This window comes from Moschus berezovskii, chromosome 9 (assembly GCF_049115385.1).
Source record: "Moschus berezovskii isolate FMDL1 chromosome 9, NW_MosBer_1.0, whole genome shotgun sequence".
Classification (NCBI taxonomy): domain Eukaryota; kingdom Metazoa; phylum Chordata; class Mammalia; order Artiodactyla; family Moschidae; genus Moschus; species Moschus berezovskii.
The window spans coordinates 327,927-348,306 of NC_142468.1; the positions used below are offsets into that span (position 1 = coordinate 327,927).

A 20,380-nucleotide genomic window follows, 5' to 3' on the forward strand; every position below is an offset into this window, starting at 1 on the left:
GACCCTTAGCGACCCCACGGATTGCAGCCCACCAGGCTCCTCCATCCATGGGATTTTTCAGGCAAGAGTACTGGAGTAGCTTGCCATTGCCCTCTCCGCTCCCCAAGCTAGGCTTTACCAAATCTGAAAGTGGAAATTAACTTCCCCTGGTGATTTGTATGCACTTTAAAGTTTAAGAAGTATTGTTCTTGGATCCCTTCAACCTCTGACATTCTAGGATTCCAGGAGGACCACAGCAGAGAGCCATGGCAAAGCCAGAGCTGGATGAGACTGAAGGTGAAAATCTTAAGTCTCACTAACTCTCTTCTATCACTAGCTAGTGGAGACAACGGTGTTTCCTAGGTGGCGCAGTGGTGAGACACAAGAGACTTGGGTTCGATCCCTGGGTCGGGAAGATCCCCGAGAGGAGGAAATGGCAACCCACTCCAGTATTTCTGCATGGAAAATTACACGGATAGAGGAGCCTGGTGGGCTAAAGTCCATGGCGTCGCAGAGTCGAACACGACTGCGCACACAACTGACGGACTGACTGGAGACAAGGGAGAAAAGACACGTTTCCATCCCCCTTCGTATCCCTCAGCCTGTGGTTTAAGATATCCCTCACGTTGCATTCTCTAACTTGAGTACGTTTTGTAGGTTAAATTGATCCTTACAGCTTCACTTGTGAAAAGACTACAAAAATGTGCTCTGTTTCAGGAACGTGCAGCGGTTCAGTTCAGTTCAGTTCAGTTCAGTTGCTCAGTCGTGTCCGACTCTCCGCGACCCCATGAATCACAGCACGCCAGGCCTCCCTGTCCATCACCAACTCCCGGAGTACACTCAAACTCATGTCCACAGAGTCGGTGATGCCATCCAGCCATCTCATTCTCTGTCGTCCCCTTCTCCTCCCGCCCCCAACCTTTCCCAGCATCAGAGTCTTTTCCAGTGAGTCAACTCGTCACATGAGGTGGCCAAAGTATTGCAGTTTCAGCTTTAGCATCAGTCCCTCCAATGAACATCCAGGATTGATCTCCTTTAGAATGGACTGGTTGGATCTCCTTGCAGTATAAGGGACTCTCAAGAGTCTTCTCCAACACCACAGTTCAAAAGCATCGATTCTTCGGCGATCAGCTTTCTTCACAGTCCAACTCTCACATCCATACATGACCACGGGAAAAACCATTGCCTTGACTAGACGGACCTTGGTTGGCAAAGTAATGTCTCTGCTTTTTAATATACTATCAAGGTTGGTCATAACTTTCCTTCCAAGGAGCAAGCGTCTTTTAATTTCAAGGCTGCAATCAGCATCTGCAGTGATTTTGGAGCCCAAAAAAACAAAGTCTGACACTGTTTCCACTGTTTTTCCATCTATTTCCCATGAAGTGATGGGACCAGATGCCATGATCTTTGTTTTCTGAATGTTGAGCTTCAAGCCAACCTTTTCACTCTCCTCTTTCACGTTCATCAAGAGGCTTTTGAGTTCCTCTTCACTTTCTGTAGTTCCATTTAAAAGCTCCCTTTAAAAGCCGGGAACCACTTTGGGTTTTGTTTGTTTCGCTGTCTCACCCTCTAATACACACTCCGTGCCCAACCTCAGACAGGACTCTCTCCGCAGACTGCTGACTGACAGGAGAAAGCAAACGTTTGGTGGCATGACGCATTCCAGCAAAAGTCACCGGGACTGGAGTGAGCCTCAAGGTCCCACCTGCGGGCGGACATTCGAGTCAGTAGTACAAGTTCAAAGGCGCCTACCTCATATCGAGATTGAGGGCAGAACAGGAAATACCACAGACGTACCCCTAGGCCAGGGGAGGCCAGAGAAATGACCGGAACTCGCTAACTTGTAGATTAGCTGACCAGTATGGCGGAAGGCAGGCACGCTTGTAAACCTAGGGTGAAGACAGCCTCTCTCTGGTGTGGCAGGTCAAAGAGCACAGAAGCCCAACTCTAGATTCCAGTGTCTAGACATCTCCTCAGGCTGATTTCAACAGCCACTAGGAGTCCCAGCAGGACATGGGGCCTGCTTTTATACCTACCTCCACCATGCTGGTTGGCGAGGTGGTTATAAAGGACTGACTTCCTTCTACTCGAGTGGAGTCATGAAATTCAAAGAAACCAGGAAGATATCACCCTCCCTAGTCCATTAATTAAAATAAAGCTTCCATTTCTTTAAACAAGACTCCATATAATGTTTATTTAAATAAGAATGAAGTTTATTCACCTCTCAAGTACAAACCCAAACTTGTAGGCGGCTCTGGTTCGCAAAGTTGTCCGTCTCTCAGGTTCCTTCCGTTTATTTGCTCCATGATCTCAAGGATATTGCCCTTATTTACATTGCCAGGAATGCCCGTATGTGGCCAATTTAAAATTGACTGTTATGAGGAAGAAAGGAAGATTTGCTTTGAGGACAACCACCAGACTCCAGCATACTATGACAGCCAAGGCGAGCCCTGCAGCATGAAACAAATCAAAAGGTAGTCTCATAGCATGCAGGAAACGAAAGAGTTTTATATACGCTCCATAGAGCACTGTTTAAAATCAGGCTTTTTTAATTCAGCGTACTGAATGGTAACAATCTATAGTTTCTGCACAAGGACATGGGAAAATCCTAACTAGGTTGTCCGTCTGTCCTGAGCAGCATGGCACACTTCATATATAGATGCGTGGTACTGATGGCAGCTGAATTTTTTCAAACAAACTGGACAATTTTTAGTATATTTAAGGGAAGTGCAGAGGCACTGACTACGGAAGATGTGGCCACATTCTGTAGAGTAGACATGTCATTTACTCAGTTCAATCTCCTGAATACCCATCCATACAATTTCAATAGTGGATATAACCAGGTAATGTGCAACTTAAAGTTTCTTCTTCCAGGGCGTTATGGTCGGTACTGTTGGTCACAGATGCATCTCTATCCCTTATCAACCCCTTCTTATCACTGCTCACCACACAGCTGCCAGTTTGACCATGCAGTGACCTTGTATTTCCGCTTGACCTCCTCCTTTCTTCAGTAATCACAACAGAGTCATGGTGAGTTAGGTTAATCACTGCAGGGTTTAGAGATTCACAAGTGAGTTCAACTGTTTCATAACTTTCCCCAAGTCCTGTCAGTTCCACTTCCAAGATCATGTCTGGAGTTGTGCCCCCTTCCACAGATGTATGGAATTCTCTTGTCTGGAACTCACCTTGATACCATAGTACATTCTTGCGTTCTTTGTGCTTTTTAGATCCACTGTTCAGAGAAATAAGTAACCTGTGCCAAAGTTTATAGTGAATGCTAAACTCCTCAATGTCCCACAGCTCTTGGTCAGTCACTCTCTGACTTATGTAAGAATTTAGAGCTCAGATTTTCCAGTATATTTGAACTCTGATTCTGGTTCCATTCCTGTTTCCACCTCCACAACTGCTGTGTTCCCACAGTGGGGTGGGGTGAATCGTCCAGGAGCCACTTACGAGAAAGCTCAATCTGAATTTCTAACGGAAGAAAAAGGAAAAATTAAGCATTAGTAATACTTAAGATTGACAGCAGTATAAAATATATAGATAAATAGAGGAAAGTGTATTCAAAAATTTTGATAACTGTGCATTTAAACCAAGTTTAAACTTTGTGTCCCTCCTCATTCCATGTCCTGATGATGGTGAGGAGGAGAAGAAGCCCAGTGGGCGCTAACATAAAGAGAAGCACAAAATCATTAACCAACGAGAAAGGGTCACTACTTCATCCAAGATCCATTATGAGGATCTCAAGAAAATGCTCTTTTTTTTTTTTTTTCAGAGTAAAAATAGACTAAAAAGCTCTTTGTATATTTGAGTTTACTTTGCCAACAAAGGTCCGTCTAGTCAAGGCTATGGTTTTTCCCGTGGTCATGTATGGATGTGAGAGTTGGACTGTGAAGAAAGCTGATCGCCGAAGAATTGATGCTTTTGAACTGTGGTGCTGGAGAAGACTCTTGAGAGTCCCTTGTACCACAAGGAGATCCAACCAGTCCATTCTAAGGGAGATCGATCCTGGGTGTTCATTGGAAGGACTGATGCTAAAGCTGAAACTCCAATACTTTGGCCACCTCATGCGACGAGTTGACTCACTGGAAAAGACTCTGATGCTGGGAAAGGTTGGGGGCGGGAGGAGAAGGGGTCGACCAGGGATGAGATGGCTGGATGGCATCACCGACTCTGTGGACATGAGTTTGAGTGAACTCCGGGAGTTGGTGGTAGACAGGGAGGCCTGGCGTGCTGTGATTCATGGGGTCGCGGAGAGTCGGACACGACTGAGCGACTGAACTGAACTGAACTGAACTGAATAGTAAATAAGAAATGAATGAACCAATTAGTCCATGCAGAGGTTCATCTTGGCCAGGATTCCTTTTCTAACAGAGGCAGCTAGTGAAGTTTTATCCTAGATTCTGTTCTAGAAAAGAGGGTATGGAGTCCAAGCATTAGGCATAGAGAGATTTGGTTTGAGTCTAGTCTCTGTGATATTTGGACATGTGACCTAGATAGTTAAAGTTCTCAAAAATCTCAGCATGAAAATACTTCTTTAAAATTATTTTGTAATTTAAAAATAATGCATCATTAATCATCATTCAGTTCAGTTCAGTCGCTCAGTCATGTCTGAATCTTTGCAACCCCATGAATCACAGCACACCAGGCCTCCCTGTCCATCACCAACTCCCAGAGTTCACTCAAACTCATGTCCATCGAGTCGGTGATGCCATCCAGCCACCTCATTCTCTGTCGTCCCCTTCTCCTCCTGCCCCCAATCCCTCCCAGCATCAGACTCTTTTCCAGTGAGTCAACTCTTCGCATGAGGTGGCCAAAGTATTGGAGTTTCAGCTGGAAATGCAAATCAAAACCATAATTAGATACCAGTTCACACCGATTAGCATGACTATAGTTAAAAAAAATAGATATGGGGATTCTCTGGTGCTCCAGTGGTTACAACTCACTGCTTTCACTGCCATGGGCCCAGGGTTTGACCCCTAGTCAGGGAACAAAGATCCCACAAGCCACACAGCGTGGCCAAAAATAAAAAAATTAAAAAAAAAAGATAATAACAAGTGTTCACCCAACACAGAGCACCTAAATACATAAAGCAAATATGAGCAGACATACAGGAAGAAGTCAACAGTAATATAATAATAGTAGGGGACTTTAACACCCCACATACATCAGTAGATCATCTAGACAGAAAATCAATGAGGAAACACTGCCTTAAACGCTATATTAGAACAGCTGAACAGATATATATATAGAACATTCCATGCAAAAGCAGTAGAATACATATTCTTCCAAGTGCACGTGGAACATTCTCCAGAATAGATGATGTACTCGGCCACAAAGAAAGTCTCAATAAACTTAAGAAAACTTAAATCATATCAGGCATCTTTCCAACCACAATCCCATGAGACTAGAAATCAACTCCAAGGGGAAAAAAACACATGGACGCTAAACAATATGCTACTAAACAATCAATGGATCACTGAAGAAATCAAAGAAGAAATTTAAAACATACCTGGAGACAAGACTTCCTGGCAGTTCAGTGGTTAAGACTCTGTGCTTCCAATGCAGAGGATGCAGGTTCAGTCCTTGGTCCAGAAACTAAGATCCATATGCCTTGCAACATGGCCAAAAATAAATAAATAAAATTATCACATCTTAAAAGAAATACCTGGAGACAAAAATGAAAACGCAGTGATCCAAAAATCTATGGGACACAGTGAAAGCAGTTCTAAGGGAAGTTTATAGTGATACAGGCCTACCCCAGGAATAAGAAAACTCTCAAATAAACAACCTAACTTTACATATATAGGAACTAGAAAAAGAAGAATAAACAAAACTCAAAAGTTAGTGCAAGGAAAGAAATCATAAAGGTGTCAGAGTGGAAATAAATGAAATTGGGACTTGAAAAATAGAAAAGATAAATGAAACTTCAGAGTTGTTTTTTTTTAAAGATAAAATTGATCAACCATTAACCAAACCCATCAGGAAAAAGAGAAAGCCCAAATAAATGAAAACCAAGTGAAAAAGAGATTACTGGGTACAATTATATGCCAGTAAAATGGACAACCTAGAAGAAATTTAAAAATTCCTAGAAATGTACAACCTCCCAAGATTGAATCAGAAAGAGAAAATATGAACTGACAAATTACTAGTATGAAATTGAATCAGTAATTCCAAAACTCCCAACCAAAAAAAAAAGCCCATGACCAGATGCCTTACCATTTAGAGAACAGTTAACACCTATCCTTCTCAAACTGTTCCAAAAAACTGCAGAGGAAGGAATGCTTCTGAACTCATTTTATAAGACCAGTATCATCCTGGTGCCAAAACCCAATAAACATCACAAAAAAAGAAAATTATAGGCCAAAATCCCTGACAAACATAGATGTAAAAATCCTTACAAAATAAATATTAGCAAATCAAATTCAACAATACCTAAAAAGGATCATATATCATGATCAAGTAATCCCAGAGATGTATGGATGGGTCAGCATTCACAGGACATCACATTAACTGTATATTGTCACCGTGCTTATTTAACTTATATGGAGAGTACATCATGAGAAACGCTGGGTTGGATGAAGCACAAGCTGGAATCAAGATGCCAGGAGATATATCAGTAACCTCAGAAATGCAGATGACGCCACCCTTATGGCAGAAAGTGAAGAAGAATTAAAGAGCCTCTTGATGAAAGTAAAAGAGGAGAGTGAAAAAGTTGGCCTAAAACTCAACATTCAGAAAACTAAGATCATGGCATTCAGTCCCATCACTTCATGGCAAGTAGATGGGGAAACAGTGGAAACAAGACCAGACTTTATTTTTCTGGGCTCCAAAATCACTGCAGATGGTGATTGCAGCCATGAAATTAAAAGATGCTTACTCCTTGGAAGGAAAGCTATGACCAACCTAGACAGCATATTGAAAAGCAGAGACATTACTCTGTCACCAGAGGTCCGTCTAGTCAAGGCTATGGTTTTTCCATTAGTCATGTATGGATGTGAGAGTTGGACTATAAAGAAAGCTGAGCACCGAAGAATCAATGCTTTTGAACTGTTGTGTTAGAGAAGACTCTTGAAAGTCCCTTGGACTGCAAGGAGATCCAACCAGTCCATCCTAAAGGAGATCAGTCCTGGGTGTTCATTGGAAGGACTGATGTTGAAGCTGAAACTGCAATACTTTGGCCACCTCATGCGAAGAGCTGACTTATTTGAAAAGACCCTGATGCTGGGAAAGATTGAGGGCAGCAGGAGAAGGGGATGACAGAGGATGAGATGGCTGGATGGCATCACCGACTCGATGGACATGGGTTTGGGTGAACTCCAGGAGTTGGTGATGGACAGGGAGGCCTGGCGTGCTGCAGTTCATGGGGTTGCAAGGAGTCGGACACCACTGAGAGACTGAACTGAACTGAATAAAAATTACATGATCATCTCAATTGATGCAGAAAAAGATTTTGACAAAATTCAAAACTTACTTATGATTAAAAACTCAATGAAGTAGGTATAAAGGGAATATATACCTCAACATAATAAAGGCCATACATGACAAGCCCACAACTAATGTTATACTCAATAATGGAAAGTTGACAAGATCAAGAATAGGACAAAGATACCTACTCTCCCCACTACTCTCACCACTTTTATTCAGTGTAGTGTTGGAAGTCCTAACTATGGCAGTCAGACAAGAAAAAGAAAAAAAACAGAATCCAAGTTGGAAAGGAAGAAGTAAAACTTTCACTGTTTGCAGATGACATTATATGTAGAAAATCCTAAAGACACCACCATAAATCTACTAGAACTCATCAATGAATTTGGTAAAGTATCAGGACATGAAATTAATATACAGAAATCTGTTGCATTTCTATACATTAACAATGAGCTGTCAGAAAAATTTAGAAAACAGTACCAAAGAAACAATAAACCCTGCTGTGATGCTGGGTAAAAAGAGAAAGAAAACAGCCCCATTTACAGTCCTATCAAAAACAATAAAATACCTAAGAATAAATCTAAGGACATAAAAGACTTGTACTCAGAAAACTATAAACAGCAATAAAAGAAATCAAAGATGAAATAAGCAGATGGAAGGATACACTGTGTCAATGGATTTGAAGAGTTAATATTGCCAAAGTGACCATACTTCCCAGAGTAATCTACAGATTCAGTCCAATCCCTATCAAAATACCATTGGCACTCTTCACATAATTCTAAAATTTGTACAGAAACATAATAGACCCTGACTAATCAAAATAATCTTGAGAAAGAAGAACAAAGCTGACAGTATCACATGCTCTGATTTCAAACTCTACTACAAAGCTGCAGTCATCAGAACAGTATGCTACTGGCATAGAAACAGACAAACAGACCAAGGAACAGAACACAGTGGCCAGAAATGAACCCACATTGTATAGGCAATTAATCTAGGACAAAGGAAGCAAGAATAGTACAGTAGGGGAAAGATAGCCTCTTCAGTAAATGATGTTGGGAAAATTTGACAGCTATATGCAAAAAACAGCTGGATTACTTTCTCACAGTATACACAAAAATAAATTCAAAATGGATTAAAGACTTATATATAAGACCTAAAACCACAAACCTTCTAGAAGAAAATAAAGGCAGTAACCTGTCTGACATCACTCTTTGTAATATTTCTTTGGATATGTCTCCTCAGGCAAAGGAAATAAAAGCAAAAATATCCAAATGGGACTTCATCTAAGCTTTTGCATAGCAAAGGAAACTATTAACAAAATGAAAAGGCAACCTACTGAATAGAAGGTATTTGCAAATTTATATCCAATAAGGGGTTAATATCCATAGTATACAAAGGACTTACATAACAAAAGATAAAAAAGAAACAAACTGATTTAAAAATGATCAGAGAATCTGAATAGACATTTTTCCAACAAAGACATACAGATGGCTACAGACATAAGAAAAGATGCTCAACATTAGTAATCATCAGAGAAATGCAAATCAAAACTGTAACTGAGATATCACCTCACACGTCAGAATGGCCAGTATCAAAAAGATAACAAATAAGACGTGTTGGCAAGGATGTAGAGAAAGGGCAACCCTTGTGAACTGGGAATGTAAATTGGTACATCCACTGTGGAAAATGGTATGGAAATTACTCAAAAAATGAAAAATAGAACTAGAACTACCTCATAATCCAGCATTTCCTCTCCTGGGTATTTATCCAAAGAAAACTAATTAGAAAAGATATATGTACCTCTCTGTCACTGCATCGTTATTTACAGCAGCCAAGATACAGAAGCAACCTAAATGCCCATCAATAGATGAATGGATAAAGCAGTTGTGGCGTATATATTTATATGATGGATAAGACTCAGCCATAAGAAAGAATGAGCTCTTGCGTTTTGTGACAACACAGATGGACCTAGAGGGTGCTGTGCTAATGAAATATGTCAGAGACAGACAGATACTGTCTGATGTCACTCATATGTGGAATCTGAACTTCAGAACAAAGGAACAGACATAACAAAATAGAAACAATTCTAATTACAGAGAAAAACTGGCGGTTGCCAGAGAGGAGGGAGTAAGGGAGGAAAGAAATCAGCGAGGGAGATTAGGAGGTACAAACTTCCAGTTGCAAAATAACTCACGGGTATAAAATGTATAGTATAGCTATGTGGTGTCTTTGTATCTGACAGTATAATCATGGTGACTATCTTGACGTGAATAGAAACATCGAATCTCTATATTGTGTAACAGGAACTAATATAGCATTGTCAATTATACTTCAATAATAAACTCATAGAAAAAGAGATCATATGTGTGGTTACTCAGAGGCAGGGGGTTGTAGAAGGGAGAATTCAGTAAAGGCAGTCAAAAGGTACAGATTTCCAGTTATATGTATAGGGATTAAATGTACATGATAAATATAATGAACAGTAGGATGTTATACGGAGAAGGCAGTGGCAAGCCACTCCAGTACTCTTGCCTAGAAAATCCCATGGATGGCAGAGCCTGGTAGGCTGCAGTCCGTGGGGTCGCTAAGGGTCAGACACGACTGAGCGACTTTACTTTCACTTTTCACTTTCACACATTGGAGAAGGAAATGGCAACCCACTCCAGTGTTCTTGCCTGGAGAATCCCAGGGACGGGGGAGCCTAGTGGGCTGCCGTCTATGGGGTCACACAGAGTCGGACACGACTGAAGTGACTTAGCAGCAGCAGCAGCAGCAGCAGGATGTTATATATAAAAGTTAAGAGAAAAAATCCTGAGTTCTCATCACAAGACAAACATTTTTTCTATTTATTTAATTTTGTATCCATATGAAATTATGGATGTTCACTAAACTTTTGTGATAATCATATTGTGATATAATGTAAACTTATGTGCTGTATGTCAATTATATCACAATAAAATGGGAAGAAAAAAAGGTGTTGGCAAGGATGTAGGAAGACTGGGACTCTCATATACTTCTAATGGGAAGGTAAAATGGTGTGGCACCTTTGGGAAACAGCCTGGCAGTTCCTCAGAATGTTAAGATATAGTTACTATACGACCCAGCAATTCTACTCCTAGACGGAATTCCACTCCACCCAAGAGAACTGAACACTTGTACATGCATGTTTATGGGGCTTCCCAGGTGGTGCTAGTGGTAAAGAAACTGCCTGCCAGTGCAAGAGACATAAGAGATGCAGGTTTGATCCCTGGGTCAAGAAAATCCCCTGGCAGAGGGCATGGCAACCCATTCCAGTATTCTTGCCTGGAGAATTCCATGGACAGAGGAGCCTGGCAGGCTATGGACCATAGGGTCACACAGAGTTGGACATGACCGAAATGACTTAGCACACATCAGTCCAGTTCATGTATGCATATAAATGTTGATAATAGTATTATTTTTTAATAGCCAAAAAGTCAAAACAACCAAAATGCTCATTAACTAATGAATGACTAAAAAATATGTGGTGTAATATACAACGGAATATTATTCAGCAATAAAAAGAAATAAATGCCAATAGTTACTAAAATGGATGATCTTTGAAAATACTATACCAAGTGACAGTAGCCAATCACAGAAGACCACATACTGTATCATTCCATTTATATGATTTATCAAGAATAGACAGATCCATCTAGACAGAAAAACTAGTCACACCCTAGTAAAGTCATGCTCAAAGTTCTCCAAGCCAGGCTTCAGCAATACGTGAACCGTGAACTTCCAGATGTTCAAGCTGGTATTAGAAAAGGCAGAGGAACCAGAGATCAAATTGCCAACATCCACTGGATCATGGAAAAAGCAAGAGAGTTCCAGAAAAACATCTATTTCTGCTTTATTGACTATGCCAAAGCCTTTGACTGTGTGGATCACAACAAACTGTGGAAAATTCTGAGAGATGGAAATACCAGACCACCTGACCTGCCTCTTGAGAAACCTGTATGCAGGTCAGGAAGCAACAGTTAGAACTGGACATGGAACAACAGACTGGTTCCAAATAGGAAAAGGAGTACGTCAAGGTTGTATATTGTCACCCTGCTTATTTAACTTATATGCAGAGTACATCATGAGGAATGCTGGGCTGGAAGAAGCACAAGCTGGAATCAAGATTGCCGGGAGAAATATCAATAACCTCAGATATGCAGATGACACCACCCTTATGGCAGAAAGTGAAGAGGAACTAAAAAGCCTCTTGATGAAAGTGAAAGAGGAGAGTGAAAAAGTTGGCTTGAAGCTCAACATTCAGAAAACGAAGATCATGGCATCTGGTCCCATCACTTCATGGGAAACAGTGCAGTGGCAGACTTTACTTTGGGGGGCTCCAAAATCACTGCAGACGGTAACAGCAGCCATGAAATTAAAAGATGCTTGCTCCTTGGAGGGAAAGGTATGACCAACCTAGACGGTATATTAAAAACCAGAGACATTATTTTGCCAACCAAGGTCCCTCTAGTCAAGGCTATGGTTTTTCCAGTGGTCATGTATGGATGTGAGAATTGGACTGTGAAGAAAGCTGATCGCCGAAGAATTGATGCTTTTGAACTGTGGTGTTGGAGAAGACTCCTGAGAGTCCCTTGGACTGCAAGGAGATCCATCCAGTCCACTCTAAAGGAGATCAGTCCTGGGTGTTCATTGGAAGGAGTGATGCTAAAGCTGAAGCTCCAATACTTTGGCCACCTCATGCGAAGAGTTGACACACTGGAAAAGACTCTGATGCTGGAAGGTATTGGGGGCGGGAGGAGAAGGGGATGACAGAGAATGAGATGGCTGGATGGCATCACCGACTCGATGAGGGTGAGTTTGAGTGAACTCCGGGAGTTGGTGATGCACAGGGAGGCCTGGCGTGCTGTGATTCATGGGGTCGCAAAGAGTCGGACACGACTGAGCGACTGAACTGAACTGAACTGAGGCTGGGAGTGGTTGGGGAGAAATGGGTAGTTATGGCTAATCGGTACAACGTTTCTTTTTGGAGGTGATGAAAATGTTTTAATATTGAGAAGATAGTTTCACAATTCCATGAATATACTGTAACCCGCTGAAGTACATTGTAAACAGGTGAATTTTACAGTTTGTGAATTATTCCTCAATAAAGCTTTAACGAAAAAAAAACATCTAAGATGCCACAGAAGTGATACACACAACAGTGTGAGATATTTAGATTTAGATACAAGTCCTTGAACCTAGTGAGGAAGTGTGGTGCCGGGAGGAAAATGGTGGGAGTCCAGAGGAAGGAACAGTGCTCAGTGCTTAACTTAAAGCAGTTAACTTAAAACAGTGCTTAACTTAAAGCGCTGACTGCTGACTGAGGCGGTCCTTATCTCGGACCCACAATCGCCTGTCTCCCAGCAGACACTGACCTCGTGAGCAGCTGCCCCTCCTCCGCTCTGCCCAGGAACAGAGACGCCAGGCAGCCCCGCAGGCAGGGCCCAGCGTCCCCGACCTCACGCGCGCGCCCAGCCGCGGGTCAGCGACCGTGGCGCCGTCTCCCGTTTCGCCCTGTCCCGTCTGGGCAGCTGTCCCGAGAGGAAGAACAGGGAGCCTGCGCTCCCGCGGCGCCAGTTTCTGGCCTCCCCGCGGCTGGTTGGGCTGCTCCAGACTGAGCTTGAACGAGCCGAGCCCGGGTGCCTAGCTTCTGGGCCGGGAAAGAGGAGTCAAGGTCGGGGCCGAACTGGAGAAGCCGAGCGCGGCGCGGGCGGGGCGGGGGCTCAGGGTGAGCGCGCCAGGCCGGCGGCAGTGCCCAGAGGACAGAGCCGGGACTGGAGCCAGGGCCCCGTCCCCGCCAGCCCGTGGGCAGCAATCGCAGGCTTTCTCTCCTCGTAACCCGCTGTTTTAGTTTCTCCACTGCCCAATCAGATCCAAGCCCGTGGTAGCGTGTCACAAGTCTCTGGGCGGAAAGCGCTGTTTCAGGTTAGAAAGGGGACTGTGCAGTCCGGAGGCTTTCTCTGAAGTCTCCTGTTTTCCGAGAAAGGGGAGGGGCCACGTTGTTTGCCTTGTTTGTTTTTTTCGCTAGTCATTAGCAACTCTCACTTTCTGGAAAACTGGTTCCTAATGGCAGTATGTCTCTCTGGGAGAAGTTTTGAAAATTAATACGGCTGCCTTTGCTTTTCCGGTGATGGGGTCCCTCCGGATATTTAAGGACCGAGCCGGGGACCCCAGCCTAAACACGCACTCTATTTCTTTCTTCCTCTCTATTTCTGAAAACCCTGCTTGTAATCTGGGCTTTACAATTACATGATGAAGTGAGTTTTGTTTTTCAATTATTTTAATTTTTTTCGTTGATTATTTACTGACCATTTACTATGCCAGACCCATATACACTGAATTTTCCAAGAAGGCAACTACCAGGCAACTCAAAGGAAGATATATATTTGGTTTTTTTTGTTTGTTTGTTTCCTTTTGGTTTTTTACCTAGAGATTTTTCACCATTTCAAAGAATCATACCACAGCAAGCAATACCATGTCTGAACTGGAGCCATGCGTGTAATGCAGTTCTCAGTCATCAGTGTCAGGGGTGACAGAGATCCTAGGCCAGTTGCGAGCATCTGACACTTCTTTACAGTAGCCAGTGCAGCCACGCTAGAGCATTCACATACGAAGTTGCTTAGCTTTCATAATCAAATTAGTAAAAAGATTACCATTGAACAGTTGTTATAAACAGGAGGTGCTAGATATGATTGGAGTTGAAGCCTCTAATCTACACTGGAGTCCTAGGGACTGTGCCCACCTCAGTCTGCCAAGCCTGAACTTGACCACTAACTCCCTCTCCTAGAACTCTAACAGGTTATCACTGTTAGTAGCTGAGAACTCTTCATTTTACAGATAAGGGAACCAGTGATAGGAAATGTTAAGAGATTTGAAAAAGGATGAACTGTGACAGAGGCAGGTCTAGACATTCTGGAAACAACTCTAGTTGTTTGTTTTATTTTCCCCAACCAGCTCAGTATGAAGAAGTTTTTCCTTGTATCTCCTGCTGTGGTTGTAGGCAATTTTATGTGTTCTAGTGAGCTGTGAAAATAAATAACCACTGGAAATAAAGCAGTTGCCTAGAGCTTTACATTTTACGGAGTTCTTCTTACCACTATCCCCTTCTCAGAATAACCCTGGAACAGAACCTGACTCAAGAGTAGACACTCCATATTCACTGAAGGAATGATTGACCAAATAAATGAGTAAACGTTTGATGTAAAGATGATTCTCCCGTTTATGGATTTGGTGACAAAGAATCAAGACAGTGATAATGACTTTTCCAATTTCTTTTGTGGAGTTAGAATTCAAACTTAAACAGAAACATGACTTTTCCCATTCCATTTGTGGAATTAGGATTTAAACTCAAGTCTGAGTTCAGTGGCATTCACTCACACTTTAATGCTTTGTTTTTGGTGTTCAGTCACCAAGTTGTGTCCTACTCTTTGCGACCCCATGGACTGCAGTACAACAGGCTTCCCTGTCCCTCACCATCTCCCGGAGTTTGCTCAAGTTCTTGTCCATTAAATCAGTGATGCCACCCAACCACCTCATCCTCTGTCATCCCCTTCTCCTCCTTCCTTCAATCTTTCCCAGGATCAGGGTCTTTTCCAGTGAGTTGGCTCTTCGCATCAGGTGGCCAAAGCAATGAAACTTCAGCTTCAGCATCAGTCCTTCCAATGAGTATTCAGGGTTCATTTCCTTTATGATTGACTGGTTGGATCTCCTTGCAGTCCAAGAGACTCTCAAGAGTCTTCTCCAACACCACAATTCAAAAGCATCAATTCTGTGCTCAGCTTTCTTTATAGTCCAACTCTCACATCCATACATGACCACTGAAAAAACCATAGCCTTGACTAGATGGGCCTTTGTGGACAAAGTAATGTCTCTGCTTTTCAATATGCTGTAGTTTTGTAGAATTTGTGATCGTCTGTGTTGTGGAGGACTAAGGAAGATAAATAAGTCTGTATCCAGTTAATGGGAGGAGATGTATGGAATTTAGTGCATAGTAAGTACTTGGGCTCCCCTCATAGCTCAGTTGGTAAAGAATCTGACTGCAGTGCAGGAGACCCGGGTTCGATTCCTGGGTTGGGAAGATCAGCTGAAGAAGGGATAGGCCACCCACTCCAGTGTTCTTGGGCTTCCCTTGTGACTCATCTGGTAAAGAACCCGCCTGCAATGTGGGAGACCTGGGTTTGATCCCTGGGTTGGGAAGATCCCCTGGAGAAGGAAAAGGTTACCCAGTCCAGTATTCTGGCCTGGAGAATTCCACGGGCTGTATAATCTATGGGGTCCCAAGGAGTTGGACACGACTGAGTGACTTTCACTTAAGTAATTGATATGTGATCAAACTGTGATTTGTAATTATATTTACTACTTGGGCTTTTTTTTTCTATTAAACCCTTCTCATGTTCTCTGAAGTATCAGAATATTTTTTAATGCATAACATTTCCAATTAAGGTACTCATAACTATTTAAGATATCTGGGACCCCAATTTTAGTCTTCAGAGTTTTTTTTGTGTGTGTAAAAACCTATAATTCAAGGAAAAAGTGAGGCAAAGTCTTGATGGGTACATCACAGACAAAATTCTGATTTTATTAAAGGCTTTGAATTTTACCTCAAGTTTAAAATATAAGAAGTGTAAGTAAAAGCGACAGCCCAAACACACTGGGACAGTAGTTGTCGACAAACACTAGGCATGAACATTTGCAGTCCTCTGCATTGTTTCCTCTTGTGCAGCTTTCACTGGGGACAGTGAAAAAAGTGAGATACAACAATTATCCCAAAAAGTTTAAAAGTCATAACAATGACCAGTTTTTAAAAGATAGAACAAAAGTTACAATCTCCTGAAAAGCTAACCACACTAGGGACTTCCTGGTGGTCCAGTGGCTAGACTCCACATTCCCAGTGCAGGGGACCAAGGCTCAATCCCTGGTTGGGGAACTACATCCCGCATGCCGCAGTGAAGATCAAAGATCCTGTGTGCCGCAACCAAGACTCGGTGCAGCAAAATAAGTAAAAATATTTTTTAAAACTAATCATACCAAAACGAACATCATCTCTGGGTGGTGGAATTCACAACTTGGTTTGGGGTTTTTTTGCCTATACAGACTATGTTTTTTAAAAAATTATGAACATACATTCAAATAATAAAAGAAGCATGTAGAATTATATTTTAAAACTCTGTCTTCATGTTCTCCTGACATCTTGACCCTTGCCCCTAGGTAAATATTGTTAAGAGATTGTTGTATACATTTCTGGACCTTTTCTTGTTGGTGTTAATCTGCTTAGAGAGGTTAAAAAAAAAAGTTAAAAGGTTAATATGGTTTAAGCCTATATAAAAATGGGATCAGAGGTAGCACCTCAGCGTGAAATACCTGCGATGGTAAATACTGATGCTCTGAAACGAATGAGCAGGATGACTGCCACGTTGCCAAGATCTGAGCACCGTTTTTGAGGAATGTTATCCACAAACCACCAAGTTACAGTCACAGTCCCATCCCTTGATGTTTCCTTATAGGTCCTTGGGTCAACAGAGCAGTTTTGTTAAAATTGTTGAATTCTAACCTGCATTTCTGTGTTTCTTTAGACTCTCTCTTCCAGGTGTTTTTTTTCTCCCTTTACAATGGTTTATTGCCTTAAGTCACAGCTCCCACCTTACAGCTTTTTCTCAGTATCACTTGCTTTGGTCAGTGAAGTTATGGGGTTCTCTCAGGCTGCCCTGCAGTTCTAAAATTTGCATCCAATCCTGTGCTTTCTTTCTCTAATTTCTTGGATCTTTCTAAATTCTCCTAAGTGGGAAATTACAAAGAAATGCAAGGAGAATCTATTTAACAAAGATCTCTGTAACATAAGATGGAGAATGATGGGTTGAGAGAATTCAGTGGGATCCCAAAGGTGGTAATCCTGTTATGAGAGATTACAAAGGTTTATAATATTTTTATTTTCATTACTTGATGATGTGTGTGTTACGTGTGTTGTCGCTTCAGTTGTGCTCGACTCTTTGCTACCCCGTGGACTGTAGCCTGCCAGACTCCTCTGTTCATGGGATTCTCCAGGCAAGAATACTGGAGTGGGTTGCCATGCCCTCCTTCAGGGGATCTTCCCAACCCAGGGATCAAAGTCAAGTCTCATGTCTCCTGCCTCCCCATGCAGGAGGATTCTTTACCACTAGTGCCACCTGATAAGGGGGACAATTTTAGAACAATTATAAAATCAATTCCTTGAAAGAAAAAAAATTATTTATCAATTAGCGAAACAATTCTTCCAATAATCAGTTTGCTCCAAACTGAGCAACAGCTTCCTTGGGCCCTTTCACCAGCATAGCCTGGGGTGAAACCAGTTCTCTGCCTGGGAGATTGTGGGCAATATTGATAGGTCCTACCCTCCTTCTATCTGGCCTGGCCATGGTAGGTGGTGGTTGGCTCAGCTGCCACATCTCCCAGTGTTGAGAAGAGCAAGGCACAGGCCTCGATGTTGGCCGCGGCAAGCAGCAGGAGGGGAACACCACTGCTCAGGGTCTGAGCCTGCGGTTTCCCCTTCTAATCCCCAACTCCCATCCCTCTCCCAAATCCCTCCCCACTCCCTCCAGTACATACGGTTTCTGGAAAATACCGACTGACACTAATGAAAATGACTTGCTTTCTCTTTATATACCCTAATCCATGCCTTGAATAACAGTTTAAAGCAGGGGCATTACTTACCAGACCTGCTTTTGTGTATGATACAAATATAAAATGCATGTCCTTATATATAACGGCTTACAATATATATTTTCTAAAAACTGCTTTTCTGCTTCACCCATAGAACATGGGTATTCTTCCAAGTCAGAATATAAGATCTAATTCTTTATTACGGAAATTGATACTTTTTAATTTGCAACTGCAGTTATTTTTAATAAGCTTAATTAAGCTCCAGTATTTCTCCTCTTTGATCAATCTCTTCTTCTGAAATGGGAGACTAAAGCATGCTCCAAAGTGTCATTACATTGAAACATCAGCCAGAAAAGCAGCTTTTCACAAAATAGTTGTTGAGTGACATGGAACAAAAAAGTCTTTTATGATGTAACTCAATGGGTCTCAACCTTGGCTGTACATAAGAACTATGTAAAAATTTAAGCAAATACTGTGAAAACTTACATCCACAATAATCTGCAATGCTGTTTATAGCAGCTTCATCCATAATTACCCAAATTTGGAACAAACCAAAATGTACTTCAGTAAATGAATGGATAGCCTGTGGTACATCCAGATAATGTAATATCACTCAAAGCTTAAAGATGAGTTATAGTCATTTAAAAAAGACACGGAGGAACTTTAAATGCATGTAACTACATGGAAAAAGTCAATATGAAAAAGCTGCATATTGCATGATTCTGGATATAACATTTTGGATAAGGAAAAACTATGGAGACAGTGAAAAAAAGATCAGTGATTTGCAGGGGTGGCAGAAATTAATAGATAGAGCACATAGTTTAGGGCGGTATAATGATTGATACATGTTATGATACTGGGTTGGCCAAAAAGCTCATTTGGGTTATACCTATGGAACAAAACACCAAGAACAACCTTAAATTATGAACCTTGTTGATTATGATGTGTTACTATAGGTTCATCAGTTTTAATAAATGTACCACTCTGGTGGGGGATGTTGATAGTGGGGGAAGCTATGTATGTGTGGGTGCAAGAGGTATACGGGAAATGTCTGCACTTCCCCTCAGTGCTGCTGAGATTCTAAAACTGCTGTAAAAAAATAAGGCCTTAACTTAAAAAATAATAATAATACTGATATGTGGGCTCTGTACTTACAAATGTGATTACAGATTGTGATTTAGTTGGTCTAGATTGGTGCTTGGGAAGGTGGTGGGGTTTTTTTAATAGGCTTTAATTTTTAGAGCTGGTATTTTTTATTAAGTTCCATAGGTGATTCTTGAAGGAAAGTTACATGGCTCAAAATAGCCAGGAATTAAAACTCCCCTCCAGGTCCTCCCCACCATTCTATGCAAAACAAAGAACTCTCTCACCTGAAGAAAAAAATGGACATTAAGGCTGATTACACCCAGCTCCCATCTGGTCTAGCCTCTGACCTATCTCCGAGAGAAGAACAGGCCCCCTTAATACAGCAGCTTTCCACATATATGCCTATATATACTTACTCTTTTCTTGGGTTAGGGCAGCAGCTCACTAATCTGACTGCTGCCCCTTCTTGCCTCATTAAATGTGATCTGTTCCTGTGAAGGGCCGGTCTCCTCCTTTTTCCGAGCCCCGCCTTCTCTAACTCCCTTACCCGACCCTTCTAATGTGCATCCAGGGTGCACATTTCATCTTTGCGCCACTGTTTGGAGTTATGCACGCCTGTCATGCCTCTATACACCTCACAGTTTACCTGCTTAACTCAGGCCCCATCTCACAACTCGAAGAACCACGACCCAGTAAAGCTCAGCACAGCAAATGGCTCCCTGACCTAAAGTCTGTGTTTCTGCATATTGACAGTCAGCCAGCCGATCAGAAAGACAGATGAATATGAGAGAAAAGGGAACCCGAGTACACAGTTGGTGAGAACGTAAATTAGCCATCACTGTGGAAAACAATATGGGAGTTCCTTAAGAAATAAAAGCAGAACTACTGTACAATCTACCTGAAGCTTTTATTCCCTGAGCACATTCTCCTGTCACCTAGTTCTTTGGGCATAACTATGCTATAGTGCTTTTCAGGGTGTATTTTAACTGTTTAAGTGCATGTCTCCGCCTCCACTAACGCAATTTGAGAGCAGTGTTTTATTCACCTTGTCAGAACCTAGCACTAATTCAAATTCATGGTCAAGTTTTTAAAAATGCACAAACCCGATCATCAAGTATAAACTATCCCTTGAGGTTTTAAATCTAGTATTTTTCATTGGGATATATCGCTTGCTAAAAACTCCTCCAGATACTTTTGCTTCCTCTGAGAGTCTTCACATTCTCATCCCTTAGCTCAG

At 41.9% G+C, this 20,380-nt stretch overlaps 1 pseudogene across 1 annotated transcript; it reads right to left on the bottom strand.

The window, feature by feature from the left end:
• Positions 1 to 1,287: 1,287 nt before the first annotated feature.
• Positions 1,288 to 13,269, bottom strand: LOC129563244 (E3 ubiquitin-protein ligase RNF4 pseudogene; annotated as a pseudogene). The gene is made up of 4 exons (XR_008687323.2): positions 12,798 to 13,269; positions 5,492 to 5,592; positions 2,201 to 3,453; positions 1,288 to 1,684 (listed from the first exon to the last, which is right to left on the bottom strand). The product of XR_008687323.2 is annotated as an E3 ubiquitin-protein ligase RNF4 pseudogene (transcript).
• Positions 13,270 to 20,380: the final 7,111 nt, after the last annotated feature.